Raw genomic sequence first — 19,627 nt, forward strand, 5'->3', positions numbered from 1 at the left:
TACGAATTAACCAGATTTATTGAGGACATTAGGGATCACAACACAAACAATAAACACGACAATGGTTTTTATTAACAATCAACCCGTTCACCCGTTCTTAACTGGGGAACCACGGTCTAAAGGTTTCGAGGGGATCACTACGAAATATGCCTTATACAACACCTGCAGACAAAACAGACAGACAAACAGCATGCATGCAGACAGAGTACTTGGTGATGGCTCATGGACGAGAGGAAAGCGTCCAAAAAGCACAAATGTCGCTCGTAACAAACAAGCGGGTGACCACGGGTTCAAACTCCCGCTCGAACGTGCCGCGCCGCAAGAAATGGCGGCGCAGTTCTCCCGTTGCCTCTTTAGTCACCGCGTGCACACGTTCTCCTCAGCGCGTTCCGGCTCCGCGCAACATCGATGATGCGAGACCGCCAATCTCTCTCCAGGGTTCAGCACACAAATCGGGGTTTACCTGATTTCCGTGAACCCTGGAGAAGAGGCGGAGGCCATTCCACTGATCGGGGTTTACCTGATTTCCGTTAACCCTGGAGAAGAAGAGGAGGCCATTCCACCCATTGGGGTTTACCTGATTTCCAGGAACCCTGGAGAAGAGGGGGAGGCCGTTCCACCTATTGGGGTCTATCTGATTTCCATGAACCCTGGAGAAGAGGGGAGGCCATTCCACCGATTGGGGTTTGCCTGACTTCCGCAAACCCTGGAGAAAAAGAGGGGGTAGATCACAGCCCCCCTTGAGGCGTGACCCCTTTGAGCTGTGGCGGAAAGGCGGTGGGCTCATGTAATGAGAAATGAGTGATTCGTTCCCTCACTCCCCTTCCAATGAGCCAAAGAGGCAGGCCAGATGGAGATGTGAAAATTTTGATTGAGAATTGTGCTGAAAGTGATTGCAAATTGAGAGATGATAGAGGCATAAGAGTGGCACGAGTGGAATTGGGTGATTATTACAAAAAAAAAGTGGTGGAGACATTACAGGCAGAGCGTTAAACGCACCTGAAACAAGTGGATGACAAAGACTGGCTTGTTTGAGGAAGGATTGAGGTGCCTGGTTAGAACCATGTAGAGGTCCATGGGGATGGTGAAGAGATTTTGATACCTCGTTTAAATTGTTGGAAAGAAACGATGAGGGCAGTATGGAGGAGACCAGCGGACAACGGACGCATTGACAAATTAATTGGGTTTTGATGAAGAAGTGTGCCAGTTAAATTTGATGACGAAGTGGGATCCGAGGGACTGGTGTGTTTTTGTTTTCACATAAAAGTGAAAGGTGTTGGATGGTGTTGTGGATTGGATGTGTGGCACTGTGGAATGAATGACTAAAGTGTTTGGGTGAATGTGCAGATGAGGAGAGTGAGTGCGAACAACGTACCCTGTCGGTAGCAGTCTCCTAACCAGGTTGGTGTAGGTTAGGGGGACTTGGAGAGGATTCGACATGGATTCTGGCTGCTGTTCCATTGTGCAGGCGGACTGCGAGGGGTAGGTGCAGGCCAAGGTATGGGGGATACTTGTTGGTAGTGTGACCTGGTATGGGAAGTTGGTGAGTCGGGAAATGGGGCAGCAGGGCTTTGGGGGGTTCCTGGCAGGCGAAGGCTGTCAGAGGTGCCAGGAGAGCACCGTAGGGTTCGGTGCTATGAGAACACAGTATGGGTGCTATGTGAGCACAGTGTGGGTGCTATGAGAGCACAGTGTTGGTGCTATGAGAGCACAGTATGGGTGCTATGAGAGCACAGTATGGGGGCTAGAGAGAACCACCCCTTAGGAGCGCCAGAAGCATGCTCAGGTGAACCCCGAGGTCGCTGGATGTCCTCCACCCCCGATTGGAAGCAGGCAAAGAGGCTTGGTAGTAGTCACACTCCCCAGCCAGCGAGTTATGCCTGGCACCACCAAATGGAAAAAGACAAAGAAGGGCCTTGCCCAGGTTTAGTAGAATGGAACAGTGTGCCAGGTCGGGAAAAATGGGTCATTAGGATCATTCTAGCCATAGCAGGGTTTTATTTGTTGCATTGTCTAGAACTAAAAGTAAATGGTTAGGTTCGATGGACTCTCCTCCGCACCATTCATGTGTGACACCTGGTACGAGTAGTATTGATGGGAGAAATTGTTGGCAAGGGCCAGGCGAGGTCACCCTCTCCAAGTGCCAGAGAGGCCACCAGTATGTCATGAGCACGCATCCACGAAGGTAACAGTTGAGTAAGAAACACACCATCCTGTCTGTAAAGAGAAAAAAAAAAAAAGAGGAAGAAAAAAAAAATTACCCCCGTGCGGGAGTGACGGTCATCTCTGCGAGAAAATATATAGCCTCCTGAAGGTAGGGCAGTTTTTGCAAACTTTGAAGTCACGTGACGCGAAAACAAAAGCGAATATCGAAAATCCGGCTCGACAAAATTTAGATATTGTCCCATAGATTTATATGCCACAATCAAATTCAAGATCACTCGAGAAATGTCGGAGATAGATTTTGAAAATCGTCATTTTCGCATTTTTTGCCAACTTTGAAGTCACGTGACACGAAAGCGAATATCAAAAATCCGACCTGACCAAATTTAGATATTGTCCCATAGGTTCATATGCCACAATCAAATTCAACATTGCTTGAGAAATGTAAGAGGAGATAGATTTTGAAAATCGTCATTTTCGCATTTTTTGCCAACTTTGAAGTCACGTGACACGAAAACGAAAACGAATATCGAACATCTGGCCTGATCAAAATTTAGATATTGTCCCAGAGATTCATATGCCACAATCAAATTCAAGATCGCTTGAGAAATGGTGGAGGAGATAGAATTTGAAAATCGTCATTTTCGCAACTTCAAAGGCCTCGTAACCTTGACCTTGACCTTCGGTGACCTTGAAAGTCATACCATCGTGTACGTCTCATCGACCTCTATCAGGGTCACTAATGACCAGATCTCCTGCTTCAACTTCATTGTGGACGGACGGACGGATCGTCACCTCTCCTCTCAACACCAATATTATTAGGTCATGCTCGAAGAGATGATCTAAAAAATTACCCCCGTGCGGGAATGACGGTCATCTCTGTGAGAAAATATATAGCCTCCTGATGGTAGGGCAGTTTTTGCAAACTTTGAAGTCACGTCACGTGACACGAAAGCGAATATCGAAAATCCGGCCCGACCAAATTTAGATATTGTCCCATAGAGTCATATGCCACAATAAAATTCAAGATTTCTTGAGAAATGTAGGAGGAGATAGATTTTGAAAATCGTCATTTTCGCATTTTTTGCCAACTTTGAAGTCACGTGACACGAAAACGAAAGCGAATATCGAAAATCTGGCCCGATCAAAATTTAGATATTTTTTCCCATAGATTCATATGCCACAATGAAATTCAAGATCGCTTGAGAAATGGCGGAGGAGATAGAATTTGAAAATCGTCATTTTCGCAACTTCAAAGGCCTCGTGACCTTGACCTTGACCTTCGGTGACCTTGAAAGTCATACCATCGTGTACGTCTCATCGACCTCTATCAGGATCACTAATGACCAGATCTCCCGCTTCAACTTCATTGTGAACGGACAGACGGACGGATCGTCACCTCTCCTCTCAACACCAATATTATTAGGTCATGCTCGAAGAGATGACCTAAAAAGAGAGAACTTAACCGAAACAAGTCAGGCAAGGAAGGTAAAGGGTACACTCCATCTCACTTGGTCCGAGGTCATCACACCCATTTGCGTCCTCAAGAATGCCTCCGAACTGCATTTGTTTACCATCGATATCACCGTGCCACCATTGTTGTGCCACCATTGAAAGTAAATTTCAACGACTAATGCATGACGAAACACTTGTTTATGGCTAATATTGATGAGAATGATGGCATAAGAAAGAGAATGATGGCATAAGAAGAACTTAGCTTTCAGCATTCGGCGCGAAATGCCATGGTGGGCGGAAATGACGTCTTTCATTCGTTCGTACATGAGAAGGGAGCGTTTTAGTTTTTTTTCTCCTTCAAGCAATAAATTCAATGGTTTTCACATATATATCCCATTAGTTTCCCAAATTTCCATTGAAATACTCGGGTATTTCTGTCAATTGTCACCATTTCCGTCTGGGTTACGCACTGTCATCTACCGGACGGCCGTCATTGGCTGTCACTTGAGGCGCGTGGGGGGTGGGGGGGGGGACACCAGAGACATGGTAGACACCGGGGACATTTCAAAGTCGGTGCAATCATATACCAGCACACGCGCTGTAAAAAGTCCAGTCTCCTTCACCCATTCCTGAGAGCTGAGTCCATCAAATCCACCCTGCAAATGATATTTGTCACAGTTTTTCTTCTTCTTCTTCGTCTTATCTTGCCTTTATAATGGGTGAGATCTGATGGCACTGATCTTCGACTCTGCCTTCACATTCCTCTGTCAGCCAACTCTCCCCACCTTATTGATATTCCTCCTCACACAATCATCCCATCTCAAACATGGGTGTGAAATCATCCCATCTCTTTTACTCCGACAACCGATCCGCTCTCTTTACATTCTCTCTTCTCCAACCACACCAAGTGTCCAGCTCGTTGCAGCTGGCATTTTACCAATCTCCCCATTAAGCTTACTTGCACCCAATCTCTTCCCTCAGTTCATATATCCTTCTATCCACTCTCTTCACTCCCACAATCCTCCTGACCCAGTTGTTCTCACACACCTGCAGCCTCTTTTGTTGTCTATGTCCATGCCATCATCAGCAGACTGACAAGGTAGGCTGGAGTTACACAAGACACCAGAACATTCCCTTTCAATTTCCCTGATATTTTTCTGTCTGCAACAATCCCTCCACCCTCATGCACACATGTTTTTTATATTATATCTTCATTCTTGTGTTGCTGTTATATCCCGTCCAATTTTATGTCTTTAAATCGTATTGTCTTGTGCTGCATTTATCAAATTCCTTTCCATGTTGCTCAAGGCCAGGCTTACTTTAGCCACTCCTCAGATTGCAACTTTGAAATTGTCTTTTGTCCCCAGAGTCCTCGTTTTTCCTCTTTCTTCCCAAATATTTTACTTCTACCTCATAATCATCATATTTCCCCTCCTCACCTGACAAAAAAAAAAAACATTTTTTTCCACTCCACCCAATTTTATTACCTCTGACTGAAGGTGGATGGAAGTTATTTTTCACCCGCTTATCTGTCTGTTTATTTGTCGATGAGTAGGATATATCAAGAAGTTACGGACCAACTCAGACGAAACTTGGTGGACAATTTGGGCGTTTGACAAAGATGAATCGATTCGATTTTGGTGAATATCTTTATCCGGATACAGATACGAGAATTTTCAAATGATTTTTGACCATATATGTTCGATATTTGCATGATATCTCAAAAGGTTATGGATGGAATCAGACAAAGTTTGGTGGATGATTTGGGAAGATGACAAGAACAAACTGATTCGACGTTGGTTCAGGTCAGGATACAGATCCGGCCTCTCAGTGGGATACAAAGCATAAACTGTGCAGCCTAGCAGAGGTATGAGCTCCACCGAGTGCCGTTCTGGTTCTATTGCAATTTCCTTCTGCCTGTCCTTCCTGTATGACATTCTTCCCCCCACTCCACACCACCCACTCCCCTGTCCTCCCCCCTCCACACCACCCCCTCCCCTGTCCCCCCCCTCCACCCCTTTTAATGTATATCTTCAAAATGAATTTTCATTGACTATAAAACGCTTCTACCTTTCTCATTTAAAAGCATTTAAAAATATTTCAAAAGGTTTCACTTTCCTCATTTCAAGAAATTATCACAACTACCCCATGTGTTCATCTTCACCACTATCTATTCCTCTTCATCTTTGCAAAATTATTTTCCAAAACTGTCAGCGAAGAACTTCGTCCACCAACCCTCCTCTCGTACCATCAACAATTTTTTTTTATCTCCTATCCCCTGATATTTATCTCTGTTTGTCCAATTTATAAATTTGGAATTAACATCCCGACACTTCATGTCGCCTCCTTTCGTAACCCCCTTCCCCACTGTTAATGCTTCCTCCTTACCCCATCCACTCAAAACTGCCCGATGAAAGCCCACAACTCACCTGGCCCCTACCTAGCCCCTCCCCCAATCATGCACCCTCCCAACGCCTCCTCACCTGACCCCAACTGTATGGACCTGAAATATCCAAGGTCTCTGCTCCAACCTGACATCTCAATCCAGGTCGCTGTCGATAAACTGGATATCATCTGTTGAGCAGAACCTTCCCTCCCACAGTACGTCCCTGACTCCTTCGTATTGATGTCTCTTCTGATTTGATCTGCCTAAATCCTGCCACAGTGGCTGAATTGCTCTTGACATCAATAACTCAATTTATCACTGCCCTTGTACTGATCTTACAACTCCCAACCCCCAGGAGTACCTGTCTACAACTTTCCCACCGCTCATACATCTTGTTTGGCCGTGTGTTGTGCCATCCTGCAAACAGTGATAACCCCACCAACATCTCTCTCCCTCTCGATGACAACATTGAAAAGTGTTTAGCACTCATCTCATCCCCTGTCTGTCTGTCTCTCTCTGTCTCTGTCTCTGTCTCTGTCTCTGTCTCTGTCTCTGTCTCTGTCTCTGTCTCTGTCTCTGTCTCTGTCTCTGTCTCTGTCTCTGTCTCTGTCTCTGTCTCTGTCTCTGTCTCATATGTGGTGATTTAAATTGTCACCTTGCATATTGGCTGGGTGTTGGTACCTCTTTCGCCAGCCATGGCACTTCAGCAAAGGACTTCGATGACTCCATGGGACTGACTCATTGTGTGACCTTTCTGACCAGGATTTCTCCCAATGGCAAATTCTCCCTTCCAAACTTGGTGATGGCAAACTTCCTGAAAATGTTTCCTGCTCTTTGGCTGCTCCAATTGCTTCATCTGATCATCTGCCTATGAGAGTCAACATTTCCCTGGAAATACGCCGAGAGCTGCCTCAGTCCCGTTGAGTCTGGCAGTTCACTCAGGCAGATTCACAGGGACTGCAAAAGCAGCCATCTCTCTTCAGGACTGCTCTCTCACAAATTGTGAGTCAAGGTCGTCTTATTACAGTCTACAAGGGTAGTTGGTGAATAAGACTGCTTCAGTAGCACTAAAACTTCCAGATTTTCTGGACGATCTTTAAAATCATTATTTTATTAAAACTTAAGTACAGAAGAGCCATTCCGTTCGTTGGTTTCCACTTTGCGGATTTGCTCTGCCGTTATGAATTCATTGAGGCAAGGTTTGCGGATTGTGGGCAATGCGCTCAAATAATCACGGGTTTGCGAACTATTTTCCACATTTATTCACGAAATTAACAAGGACCGTCAACAAAATACCCCCTCAAGTCATCTTTATCGTATTATTGGATCAAGTTTATCATTATTATTAAAATGTAAGTTTCATGATCTTAATAACTCAAGAAAAGAAACTTCATTGAACGTATATTCTTAACACAGGAAAATAATGCTTACTTTTATGTTCTCAATATCTCTTTTGTTCATGAAAATAAACAGCACAACCCCCCCCCCCCCCAACAAACAACAGACCCCGAGGACCGAATGGTACAGTTTGGACAAATTTTAGAGATGAAGTCACTCACCTTATTTTCCCTATTATCCCTTAAGTTTGCGGATTGTGGATTTGCGGTTCACAGGGATTTTCAAGAATGTAACCCCCATGCCCTCCTGTTTACTTTAACATTGTGCGGGATATCATGTTCTATGAACTCTTTTTGTCTTGTGAGTTTTCCCCTCTATCTCTCTTCGTGTGAATGTTCAGGCCCAGATAAGCCTTTGGCTACTTTAGGACGAACCATTTGTTCCTGGAGTCGTGGGCACATACCTGGTAGTTAGGTGAGGGGAATTATTGTTCCTCTTATCCAACTACCCAGTTTCCAGAACTGCCAGACAATCACATCATGTGACTTCGGTTTCTCATCTGAAGATTAAGATCATTCACGTGATCGTTTAACTGTGTGTCCCTCGCCTGCTTTGGGGACTCCAAACTGTACAGTTACACCGTTCTCAAATGCAGACCTGGCAGCAAGTGTTCGAGGTGGGTGATTGTTGCGGTTGTTTTGATATGACACCAGATTGAAATCCCACAATTGGTGTGGACTGGTGGCTGCAACAATATAATATTTTAGGAATCGCCAATACTGTACAATTAAGAAATAGAATTGTCAGACGTGTGTGTGTCTCTCTACATATGTGAAAGCTTAATTCAAAATAAAAGCCTCAAGATTGTTCTGAAATAGTAATCAACTTATCCTGAGGTGAAACTGTTAAACTTTTTCTACTTTATTAAATGTTTATAACAAGCCTCACCTCCAGAAATGAAACGGCCTCCAGCTCAACGATTGATGCTTTCAGGGTGGATTCTTCCTCACAGAGAGAATCCATTTCTTGTTGCAACTTCTCCCTCTGGTGTTCAAGGTGAGAAAGCTTCGCACTCTGTCTCTCACTGAGCCACCTCTTCATCTGATTTACCTTTTCATCCACAGCTCGATACATCTCTCTTCGCTCCACCTCCAGCCATTCCTCTTTCTCTCTGCCTGACACCTGGAGAAAATCATTGAGATTCATTAAAGTTTCATGAAAAATTAGAGGTTATTCATAAACAAAATTCATAAACTCCTTTATAGTCAATAAACTGACTTTGGGATCCATTTTAAAGGAAAAACTAAAGTGTAAATGGAAACGCTCTCGGCTGCAACAATGATCAGTTTGACCAAACCACTGGGGTTTCAACACTTCCCAAGTCCAGATTGGTGTTAACGAGAGCATTTTTCACACATAAATGTGTCAGAAAGTGTGGATTTGAATACAAAGATCTTCCTGAGAACAAACAGGAAGGATTGAAAGTTTCTTTAAAACATCTCAATGTGATTGTTTCTGAAATCTCCTGGAATTTCATTTTCTTCATTCCCATCCATCTCAATTCTCTTCTCATTATTCTGTCCAATTTAATTTTGTTGGAATGAATATTTTTTGCCAATAAACCTCTGTCTTGTTTTACAATCAATGTAAATACACTAAAAAGACAATCATCTCTTGAAATGAAGATTGTAATCTTGTTCCATATTATATTTTCATTGTATTATAATGACTAGCAGAATACCTGACCCACGTGGCATCATGTTCCAAGCTGCATGCAACACGTTCTGCTGATGCATACCTTTATTTGGGTGGTGTATTGGCAACAATAAATAAATCAATAACCCAGGTTACATCCATGAAGCAAAAACATAACCTCTACTTATAATTCAAAACACCTCACTGTACTGGAAAACATGGGGACAGGAATACTGTATGTACTGTAAATGGTCAAGACTTGTAACACCCTCTCCCACCTGGAGCAGCACTACACAATACACAGCAAATAGAAAAACACCCCTATACACTAACTGGAGTCATGCTGATCCGATGCAGCAGGTCTGGATGTGATCAGTCCAGAACTGTAGGAGTAGTGCGACAAACACACAGACACCATTCCATGAATTATTGTAAGGATAACCAACCCTACCTGTGTATCCTCAACCTCCTGATGCACCTGCTGCAGCTGGGACCCTACTTGCTTTATCGACTCAACCAGAGGAGGATACTTTGCAGCCAAAATTCCCTGCTTGGATTAAATACATTCAGTTAACAATAAAAGCCCACAATTAATATGGAAATTGAAGATTTTACAGTCATTATAAAGTGGTGAAGCCACTTCAGTATTAACCATTTCCATACATCAAAAGTGAAGAAAAATAACCTACTAAATGGTATCTCTACTACAAATGTATGAGTGTATGTGTTTGTCATGTTTTTTTTTTGTGGTGTGGAGTTCTACTTGAGCATTCTGATGTGGAATGTAACACCCCAAAATTATCATGATCTCCTGAGTCGATTAAACTAATTAACCACAAAGAACCCGGAAGAATTCCCATGTTTTAAACGCATGCCACATTAAGGGGTATAAAGCAGCTTAATAGGTCCTTCAGCAGATTGGCATTCTATTTTCAAAATAACAAACAAAAATAATGATAATTAAACAAACCATACATTAATTAACACCAATAATATGAACAATAATAGCAATATAATTTGTCAAGAATAGTACAAATGTGTCATCTCCACCCTGGCCCAAGCACATCTGGGCTGAGTGAAAGACAACAAATGTTCAAGCAGCACAGCAGGCAGGTCTGCAACAAGGCCTTGAAGACCAATGAAAATTCGGTCCAACGGTCTCACTCGCGATTCAAAAAGAGTTCTGAAAGGTAATTCTAATAGGTTTTGTTCATTTCTAGGCTTTGCCTATTTCATATTAAAAATATATGCCTGGTGTTGACTGAATGGTGAGGGTGGTGGGCTTAGGATCCTTGGGTCCTGAGTTCAAATCCTGCCTGGCTGTTGAATTAATACCAGGTGGGGCTGACTCAGCCTGTCATCCTTCTGAGGTCAGAAAAATGAGTGCCAGCTTGCTGGTATCCTGTGACGGAGTGGCGACCCATCCAGGATTGTGCCCAATAGCCAAGGAGACCGTTGAGGCAGCACGTAAACCGCTTGGGTTTTTCTCCGCAACCGCTTGTTGGTTTGAGACGAAAATGTCACCATAGGAGCAACTACTTATGTAGAATGTTCTAATCATAATTGTGATGTCATAAGTGACGTGGTGTAGCAGCCATGTTGGAAAAAAATTTGACATCTGTATCTCTGAAACCACACCAATGAAAAAATTGAAACTCAGCACATGGCAAATACTTTTCATGGGAAATAAGTGACATTTTTACGACTTCATAGGTGCCTTCATTATGACGTCATTATTGCATATGTAGAACGCCACATCCGATCAATATGAAAAATTTTGAGGGTCATCAAGGGATAAATTGGTCCACAGAAGGGAAAAAAAATTTGATGGCATCGGTCACATGATTCGACAGGCAAATATTTTTTGGGGTTTAAACCTTCAAAAATATCTGAAATGACTGAACAGATCAAGGCGAAACTTTACATGTATGACCGCCTGCCTATTCATGAGGAACAAAACTTTTACACATATGATGTCATGGTTCACATGGTTTGGCATCAATATTGGATTTACTCTGAAACCCATTAAAAAAATCCTCTCCAGAACGGCTGGACAGATCAAGGGGAAACTTCAAACAAATGTTCCCCAATCTTTCGAGATACCAGGTTAATCACGAGTAATTAATGTCACATGGTCTGACAGCCATTTTGGATTCAGCAAAAATCATTAAAAAAAATTCTTTTGCTTGAACCGCTTCATCAATTGATGTGAAAATTCACAATTACTCGTACGTGCCCGTACGTGCGTGGCCGTACCTGCAAACCAAAAAAAAAAACAACAAAAAAAAACCTTCAAACCTCGAGCCAGAAACAAACACACAGGCCGTTCATTCGCTCTCGCGTGCCAGTAAGTGCGTGCCCGTACGTGCAACCCCCCGCCCCAGCCCCCCCCAAAAACTTTCAAACCGCGAGCCAGAAACAACCACGCAGGCTGTTCCTTCGCTCTCGTAAACGATGACTGGATTGGGGCATTGTATTTATCTATAAATGCGCATAAGAAATCGAGAAATTATTAGAATACATTAAGTCATCACCATCCACAAGTAGTGTGTGCCCGTGCGGTTATGTTCACATGCATTCCACGAATTATCGCTTGCATTGAAGTAACAACTGCTGTGATACACACACAGAGTTCATTAAAATTAAAATCAAGTTTACCTCCCTGTCTTTGCTCGCCATGACATTTGCTGCCATTGGCCATTGCCACTCCTACACCACGGTAAAGGCCCTGTCACACCTTGACGTTTTAGCCAGCATATGGCAAGGTCTCAAAATGGATGTAAAACGCTGGCGTACGCTGAACTATTTGTTGTTGTTTTTTTAAGTTTTGGGCATATAATAACGTGTTGGACGTATGCATAACGTATTAGTAACGTACACAGAACGTTTTAATCACATATATATAACTTGTACCAACGAATGCTGAGCGTGTTGGCGGCGTTTACAACCTATGTCCAACTATAGTCTAACTTATGCATAGCGCGCGGCAGCGTATCGCCGACGATCACGTGGCGTAGGCTATTCATAGTCTGCGGCTCGACGATTCAAATCATAACCGCACTAGACATCGAAGTGTGAAGCCGCTGTCACACCTTGACGTTTTAGCCAGCGTATGCCGACGTATGAAAAATTTGCCGAACCAAGCTAGCACACGTCGAATACGTTATGGGTAAGTTTTGTATACGTTAATAGCACGCTGGCATGCGTCGTAGTACGCTGGCATAAGTCGTCATACGCCGAGTACGTCGATAAATTTTCAGCATGTTGAAAATTTCTCGACGTACTCGACATATGACACACATTCCGCATACGCTGGCATAAGTTGTAAGCACGCCACGCGATCGTTGACACACGTCAACATACGTTACTTTACGTTACTCATAAGTCGAAACACGTCAATGTAATGTTTATCGTCAGTGTTCCAGACTCCCTGTTTTTTTGTTCTTCTTCGGTATGACGGTGATGTTGACACTTCGATTTCTAGTGCGGTTATGATTTAAATCGTTGTGCGGCAGCCTATTAATTATATTATATTATAAGCCTATTAATTATATTATGTTCCAGACTCCCTGGTTTTATTTTTTTTATTTTTTTTTTCTTCCTTCCTTCGGTATGATGGTAATTTTGACACTTCGATTTCTAGTGCGGTTATAATATAATATAATTAATAGGCTGCCACTCAACTAATTAAATCATAACCGCACTGTACACTGAACACCGTCATACCGAAGAAAAAAAAAAAACAGGAGTCTGGAACACTGACGCCAACCATTACCTTGACGTGTTTCGACTTATGAGTACCTTTCAAGTAACGTGTGTCGATGTGTGTCAACGATCGCATATCGTGTGTACAACTTATTCCCATCGCATGCGGAGCGTGTGTCATACGGGAAGTACGTTGTAAAATTTTCAATATGTTTAAAATTACAAGACGTACTCCACTTAATACGATGCATGATAGCGTACTTTAGCATTCTATTCACGCATACCAAACTTACCCATACCGTATTCGACGTGCGCCAACGTTTTAGACGCATTTTTCAGAGGTCGGCATACGCTGGCAAGATCGCCAAGGTGTGACTGCGATGTTGACACTTCCATTTCTCCGGCGGTTATGATTTGAATCATTGTGCGGCAGCCTTTTAATAGGCTACGCCACGTCATCGTCGGCGATACGTGCAGCGCGCTATGCATAAGTTAAACTATCGTTGGGCATAGGTTATGAAAGCCGACAACAGGTTCAGCATTCGTTGGTATAAGTTATCTATAACACAACGAAACGTTCTGTGTCCGTTACTAATATGTTGCGCATAAGACCAAGTCGTTATGAATACGTCTGAATCTTTAAAAAAAAAAACACATCAAAAGTTCAACGTAAGCTAGCGTTTTACATACATTTTAATACGTTGCCATTGCTGGCTAAACGTCAAGGTGTGACTGGGCCTTTAGACAAGGTCAGAGGTCAAGTTGACGATTTCGCAAGTACCAGTCTATGACTGCTTGTTTCCTCATTTGTTAAAACACAACGAATGTTTGAATTCAACGTTTGTTCAACTTCAGGAACATCGAGCAGTGAGCCTTCGTTTTCACACTCAATATCAGTGTTAATCCTGCTTTCAGAATCAATCCCATGAACATTCATGTTCAGGGGATCATGTTGCACGCTCGCAAACTTGTTCTCCACCACACCAGTTTCTTTCGCTTCATTAACGTTTGAGACAGAATTTTCCAAAGGATGCTGAAGGTTCAGCAGCGCTGTCGATGTCGAACGTGATCTTCTTTACTAAACCCTCAAGTTCAGAAGCACCAGGTGCTCTTCGCTTTACTGAGACCACTTTAGGTTGCACACTCACGTCTTCATTGGGGACAAGAGTGGAAGCATTAACAACTAGAGGGGAAGCACTCGGTGGAGTGCAAAACCTCCGCCGCCAATACTGCTGGGTCACTTAAGTGAACCTGATATCCTATTCATTGTAGGTCAAAACGGATCAGACTCTAATGAACCACGGTTGAATAAACTAAAAGAGATCGATGCGCATGTAGAAATGCCAAAAAAAAAAAAATCGAAATTTTTTTGAAAAAAAAGGTGCAAAATTTCTGGGGTTTTTTTTCTCTAACAAAGTTTTTTTTTGGGGCGGGGGGGTGTTTGAAATCACTTAAAACATGCAGAAATGCAAAAAAAAATTCAAATATTTTTCAAATAAAATCGAAATTTTTTTTGAAAAAAAAGTTGCAAAATTTTCTAAGTTTTTTTTTTCTCTAACAAATTAATTTTTTGGGGGTTGGAAATCACTTAAAACATGTAGAAATGCAAAAACAAAAATTCAAATATTTTTTCAAAATGGCCGCCATAACGGCCATTTTGGACTTTGGACCAAGTCCAAAATCTAATGGCATAATCCTTGGACCACACCTAATCCCCCCACCAAGTTTCGTCGAAATCCGTCCAGGAGTTTTTCCGTAATACTGTTCACAAACAAACAAATAAATAAAAATGGCCCATAGGGCCAGGACTTGACGAAATTCAACAAGATCGCGTACCATCAAGAATATTGAGCGAAAATAGGTATTTTTGGGGTTAAACATAGTTTTTTGGGTAAACAAACAAGAAAAAGCAGGCCCGGTGCGGCTTATATTGCTGACTTCAAGTGCGTATTGCGTGCGTATTACGCGACGCCTACTCATAGGTTTTTTTATAGAATTGCAATATGAGAGAATAGATCTGAACCCCATAGATCTGAACCCTGAGGTTCAGATCTGCGATGAGAGGATTGTGTAATATTAGAGGCCAAGGAGATTCGTTTTAAATTCCATGAAATTGTTCACTGCGAATGGTAATTTTTTCTGCATATTTAGTGGCATTATGATTCATAAGTGATCATGACTACCATGAAAAACCATAGATAGCACTTACCATGTAAAATTAAAATACCTGTCACCTCCGTAATCCTAAAGGATGTGACTAATTTTTTAATCCAGTCAAAGATACTCCCCTCCTACGTCCGTGTTTCAAATTTGAAAGGAATCCGTTAAGATTTGGCGGAGACATGAATTTTTGAAAATCGGCCCATGCTAAAAGATACGGATTTTCGCGATTTTCAGGAATTTTTCCTGACCTTGACCTTTGACCTTGGCATGCCAAAAGTTATCGGGTTCTATTCTGGTGGCCAATAAGTCCATTGGTGAAGTTCCATGACATTCCGACTCGAAATGCGATCTGTAGAGCGAGACGTACACACAAACAAACAAAACAAACCAACATAGTTGACAAAATCAACAAGCAGTCATAGACTGGTACTTACGAAATTGTCAACTTGACCTCTGAAGTTGTCTAATAAAAGCTGTCTCGAGAGAAGGTAGCGATGCAAACCAGAAGTTTCTACGATGATTCTGTACCAAACCATCAAAAATCGTAACGTCGACCGAAGCAAAAATTCCCATTTCTCCACGAAATTATTTAATATTATTTTATCAAAGTCACAAAACCATAATATTCGGCCATCCACCAACAATCTTTACATAATCCGACGGCATAGCGAGTCAGGCATGCGACGATAACCTTTATTGGGATAAAAAATGACTTTTAAACACCATCTTTATCGAAAACACCGTCAGCGCACACACGCAAAACCTTTACGTGACTCAACGACGCGTCTGCTCGAGCGCGCTGCACCACGTGACGAGTCGTGATGCGGCGAGTGAAATATTTTTTATACAATCTTAAAACGTCTCAAAAAACATCCAATTTTTACCAGAATTTCGACAACCGAGTGTTAAGCGTCCTAAGTGATTGCAAAAACCGAGGACAAAATTAAAATCGAAGTTAAAAAGAACTCATAACGTCGACCGAAGCAAAAATATTCCATTTCTCCACATGAATTTACGGAATTATGTTTGACCTCACTGTGACCTTGACCGTTGACCAATTTTGACCAAAATCTAATCAGCGCAAGCCATCACCCTCCTGAATCACGTGGTGTAATTTGACATTGGTATCTTCTTCCGTTCTCGAGTTATCGTGCCAACAAACAAACACACAAACAAGCAGTCATAGACTGGTACTTACGAAATCGTCAACTTGACCTCTGACCTTGTCTAATAAAAGCTGTCTCTCGAGAATGTAGCGACGCAAACCAGAAGTTTATACGATGATTCTGTACCAAACCATCAAAAATCGAATGTTTGACCTCACTGTGACCTTGACCTTTGACCGATTTTGACCAAAATCTAATCAGCACGAGCCATCACCCTCCTAAATCACGTGGTGTAATTTGACATTGGTAGCTTCTTCCATTCTTGAGTTATCGTGCCCACAAACAAACACACAAACACACAAACAGATGACGGAAGTCATCAATATACTTACGAAATCTAACAAGCAGTCATAGACTGGTACTTACGAAATCGTCAACTTGACCTCTGACCTTGTCTAATAAAAGCTGTCTCAAGACAAGGTAGGGACGCAAACCAGAGGCTTCTACGATGATTCTGTGCCAAACCATCAAAAATCGAATGTTTTGGATGCTTGACCTCACTGTGACCTTGACCTTTGACCGATTTTGACCAAAATGAAATCAGCGCTAGCCATCACCCTCCTGAATCACGTGGTGTAACTTGACGTTGGTAGCTTCTTCCGTTCGAGTTATCTGTACCAAACCATCAAAAATCGAATATTTGACCTCACCGTGACCTTGACCTTTGACCGATTTTGACCAAAATCTAATCAGCACGAGCCATCTCTCCTGAATCACGTGGTGTAATTTGACATTGGGTGCTTCTTCCGTTCGAGTTATCGTGCCTACAAACACACACAAACAAACACACAAACAGACGACGGAAGTCATCAATATACTTACGAAATCTTTAGATTTCAGAAGTAACAAACAGACAGGGGTGAAAACAGTAACCTCCATCCATCTTCGATGGCGGAGGTTAACCACTGAACCAGTGGGCTCTACCCCCATGCGATTCACTCGGCACAGGAAGTATCTCCTTCGGACAATCAGTGGCAGCATGGCCTACTTCGCCACACTGTACACATGTGACTTTGGGACAGAACCTTTTCACACGTCCCAAGACTACACATTGAAAACACGTTCGGGTAGCTGAAGATGCAAACAACGGGTACTCACGGTCATTCGGCACAATTTTAAATGAGACGTTCAGCCCAGTTTCGTCCCCTCGATCCGGAAGAACCATAAACACTTGACGTCGAAAGCTCATCACGTGTTTCACACTCAAGATGAATGGTGGAACATTTTAGATAACGATTTTCACTGCAGGCGTATCCATTGGCGAAGGCATGACAAATGACCACTTTCCATGGATATCCCAGTATTCACGTCCCATCGTGTACAAGTCTCTCTTCTGAGCCAAACATAACGACCTTCTGATTCGTGTGCAATGCAGCGCAGGTATCCTCATCAATCATCACCAATAATGGCTGCCACTGCGAGGATCATGTCCTCAATGGGAACTTCAGGAAGAACACATACAAATGCATGCTTTCGCGTTAGATTTTAAAACACCTCGTAACGAGGGTGTGTACTCACTCCCCCTATTGCTCTAATCCGGCAAAAAAGGGAGGGAGGGTGGTGGGAGAGACAAACCGAAATAACTCAAACTTAATTAAATAAGACGAGAGTAATTCGACTGCACGCAGTCGATGGGTATGCCTCTGCTCTCCCGCACAAACACTTGAGTATTGATATATTTGACCATTCACCTTTATCATATCTGGCCCAAAATCTAATCAGTTAATTGCCCTGTGTAACTTTACCTTTGTCCCAAGTTTGATGAAATTCTGTCTAATATTTCTTGAGTTTGGGCGTAGACAGTAAAATTTCAGTTTGACCTTGACCTTTGACACTTGACCTTTATCACATCCGGCCCAAAATAGAATCACTTAATTACCCTGTCTTACTTTACCTTTTCATCAAGTTTGATTAAATTCTACAATTTGAAAAGCGAGATACAACAGAAAATAGCTTTAAAAACCTCGTCAAAGCGGGTAGGCCGTCGGACGTAGCACCTTGTAAAATGTCTGTGTTCTCACCGCAGGTGAAGCACCTCATCGTCTCCGTCGGGTAAATCTTGTACATCGTATAATATTCGATTTTCAACAACCGGCGTTGCTGAGGCATTGATCGATTGGGCGTTGTTCTTCAAAACGAGAAAACAATGTCGTGGGAAAGACAAAATGTGGCGAACCGTGGAATGAGGAACGCAAACGGAAAGGAGTCACGGCAACACCGAGCCAAGGTGTTTTATAAACTGACACAATATCTCTGCTTTATCACGAACGGAGGAATATATTGATAAAATCACGATAACTCCATTCCTACTATTACTGAAGAGAACCTGTCGCAAACAAAACCTGCAGGTGAAGGTGAAAACATGGCGAGCAGAGCACAGGCCTCAAAAAACACGTGGTTCTTTAGGCCAAACTACACACACTGACTCGCCCTGCGCGCTCTCCCTCGCTCTCCCTCGCTCTCCCTCGCCTCAACAAAGAGAAGAAAACACAGGGGGAAACTCACAAGCACGAACAAGGACACACACACACACACACCAACCCTTTTTGAAGGAACGGCAGGAGGCTGGCGTGCAACGCAGTCGATCGAAAGTTTCAATATTTTTTTTTAGCTGCGTCTCACGAAGCGAACGCTGGCTCGAAGGGAGCTGCTGCTTCTTCTTCTTCTTCTTCTTCTTCTTCTTCTTCTTCTTCTTCTTCTTCTTCTTCTTCTTCTTCTTCTTCTTCTTCTTCTTCTTCTTCTTCTTCTTCTTCTTCTTCTTCTTCTTCTTCTTCTTCTTCTTCTTCTTCTTCTTCTTCTTCTTCTTCTTCTTCTTCTTCTTCTTCTTCTTCTTCTTCTTCTTCTTCTTCTTCTTCTTCTTCTTCTTCTTCTTCTTCTTCTTCTTCCTCGTCTCTTTTACATACAGGATCTGCATCTCCTTAAATACTAAACACCTGTACACATACTCGCATTGAGGGTGCCTTTTGAGAGCGTCTATCATGAACTTTTAAATATCCTTCCTGTTCTTGGTTTGGAGCATTGGCAGGTCTCCTTGGGGGGCTCCCTGCTGACAATCTCAAAGTTAAGTTTCCGGTCGTTATCTGTCCCGTTTTAACTGTTTATTTTCTCACCTACATGTTACTGTGTGTTCCTAGTTCGGTTTTGTTTCAAAAATCGTGCTATTTTGTGAGATTTCATCGAACTTGTTCTTATTGGGTGCTTGAGGCCTACCCTTTGTTCCCCTCGGTGTACGATCGTGTTTATTTGTTTTTTCTCCCCATTATCTTCAATTTATATCTTTCCCACTTTTTTAACGTCCCCCATCCCAACAAATCACTCCATTTCTTATCTTTAAAAAAAAAAACCGTGACCTTTCTCTGATTCTTCTTCTTCATTTCCTCTTCTTTCCCCCTCCTCTTCTTCTTCCTCGATTTTTTTTCAACAACACTTCCATGACCTAATCTGTTGAAAACTCTCTCAAACATTAATAATAATCACAAAAACGATCTCTTATAATGCTTCATCTTCCTCTTTCACACGTGTGGTACTCTTTACTGTATCAGAATGCACTACTCTT

General features: G+C 42.5%; 1 long non-coding RNA gene across 5 annotated transcripts; it reads right to left on the reverse strand.

Moving 5' to 3' along the window:
* On the reverse strand, window positions 1–18,845 carry LOC147033416 (uncharacterized). 5 transcript variants are annotated; one of them, XR_015051229.1, is made up of 4 exons: window positions 18,613–18,845; window positions 9,489–9,584; window positions 8,291–8,524; window positions 1–2,217 (listed from the first exon to the last, which is right to left on the reverse strand). It is a non-coding gene; the product is annotated as an uncharacterized LOC147033416 (long non-coding RNA). The 5 variants fall into 5 exon arrangements; XR_015051230.1 differs by having other exon boundaries at window positions 9,489–9,587; XR_015051232.1 differs by lacking the exon at window positions 18,613–18,845 and adding an exon at window positions 9,084–9,140 and having other exon boundaries at window positions 9,489–11,394.
* Window positions 18,846–19,627: the final 782 nt, after the last annotated feature.

The sequence above is a fragment of the Eptatretus burgeri genome, chromosome 2 (assembly GCF_056783735.1).
Source record: "Eptatretus burgeri isolate ZD-2024b chromosome 2, Ebu_testis_v1, whole genome shotgun sequence".
In the NCBI taxonomy this organism is placed as follows: Eukaryota; Metazoa; Chordata; class Myxini; order Myxiniformes; family Myxinidae; genus Eptatretus; species Eptatretus burgeri.